A 1,890-nucleotide genomic window follows, 5' to 3' on the forward strand; every position below is an offset into this window, starting at 1 on the left:
CTCTCTCTCTTTTCCCTAGTTTCTCTCTTTTTCGCTCTCTTTCATTTTCTCCCTCTCTCTCTCTCTTTCTAACTCTCGTTCATTAGCTTTCTCTCTCATGCTGACTCTATTTCACACACTTTCTCTTTCACTAACTCTTTCTCTTTCGCCCACTCTTTACAAAAAAGATTTTATACTCGCACTCGCTCTCTTGATAACAGTCTCGTTCTCTTTCTCTCTGGTTATCTCTCTCTTTTTTGCTGATTTTCTTTTTTATTTGCTTAGTGTTTCATGGACTCTACTTACTGTATTTCACACACTCTCTTTTCACTTTCTCACTTTCTCACTTGACCCTCGTTGTCTCTTTTTAGTTAGATCTCTTTTTCACACACTCTTTCTATTTTGTGAACTTTCTCTCCTCAGCTCTCTCTGTATTGTTTACTTTTTGTTTGTACTCTTATTTGACATTCTTTTTGTGGCAGGCGTACCCACTGTCTTTCTTTCCACCACCCCCCCACCACCCCCCCTCTCTCTCTGTCTCTCTCTCTCCGTCTTTTGACTCGCCGTCTTTTTACACATACCGTAATTGCCGGCCCATAAGCCGCTACTTTTGTCACGTTTTGCACCCTGCGGCTGTTACGACGATGTGGCCAATTTATGGATTTTTACCGGTAATCTGTGATGTTCTTATATTTAAATAAGGGAAATCTACACGCGGCCCTGCATTTAGTTACTAAACACTCCCATCTAGTGCCCAAACTATGCCATTGCGCGTCTTTACCGCCAAAACATAACCAGCAGCCTGCATCTGACCAATGAAAATGACTCTACTGTAGTTCTAGAACTAAATTACAATATACCAAAAAGTTGCGATAACGTTCAGGTTGTCACACTTCGGATCCGCCATTTTACGCTCCCTCTAGATGGATAACAATAACTCTCGTAGAAAGGCGTATGATGCTAATTTTAAGTTGAAGGCGATCAATCTGGCCATCCGAGATGGAATCAGGGCTGCTGCACGTCACTTGGGAATAAACGAGTCCATGGTAAGACGCTGGAGACAGCAGCGTGATGAACTTTCCCTATGTAAGAAGACGAGGAAAGCCTTCAGGGGCTGTAAGAGCCGTTGGCCCGACCTTGGAAACGTCTTGGGAGGATTGGGTGAATACCCAGAGAGCCAACGGTCGAGGCATTTCCACTGTCCAAATTCGTCTGAAGGCGAAAACTATTGCCACAGAAATGGGAATTGAGGATTTTTGTGGTGGACCATCGTGGTGCCTCAGATTCATGCGAAGGAAGGGTCTGTCCATCAGAGCGCGAACGACCCTGTGCCAGCAACTCCCTCCTGACTACGAGGAAAAGATCGCCAACTTCCGTGAGTTCATTCATGAAAAGATAGCGGAGCATTCAATCGGGCCCGACGAGAATGTGAATATGGATGAGGTGCCGTTGACGTTTGACCTGCCTCTCACTAGGACTGTTAACAGGAAAGGTGAATCGTCAGTCACGCTGAAAACAACTGGGCACGAGAGGACTCACTTCACCTGTGTTTTGAGCTGCACAGCATCCGGCCAGAAGCTGCCACCGATGGTCATCTTTAAGCGGATGACGATGCCAAAAGAGAACATACCGAGAGGAGTGGTCGTGAGGGTGAACAAGACAGGATGGATGGTCGAAGGAGTGGTTGGCCGAATGTTATGGCAGAAAAAAGGCATTGCTGTTTTCGCAGAAAAAAGGCATTGCTGGTGCTGGATAGCATGAGAGCCCACATCACGGATTCCGTGAAAGAAGCCATCAAGAGCACCAACTCCATCCCAGCTGTGATCCCGGGCGGCACAACGAAGTACCTGCAACCTCTCGACATCAGCGTGAATCGTGCCTTTAAAGTAGCGCTCAGAGTGGAGTGGGAAG

The sequence above is a fragment of the Engraulis encrasicolus genome, chromosome 5, assembly GCF_034702125.1.
Source record: "Engraulis encrasicolus isolate BLACKSEA-1 chromosome 5, IST_EnEncr_1.0, whole genome shotgun sequence".
NCBI lineage: Eukaryota > Metazoa > Chordata > Actinopteri > Clupeiformes > Engraulidae > Engraulis > Engraulis encrasicolus.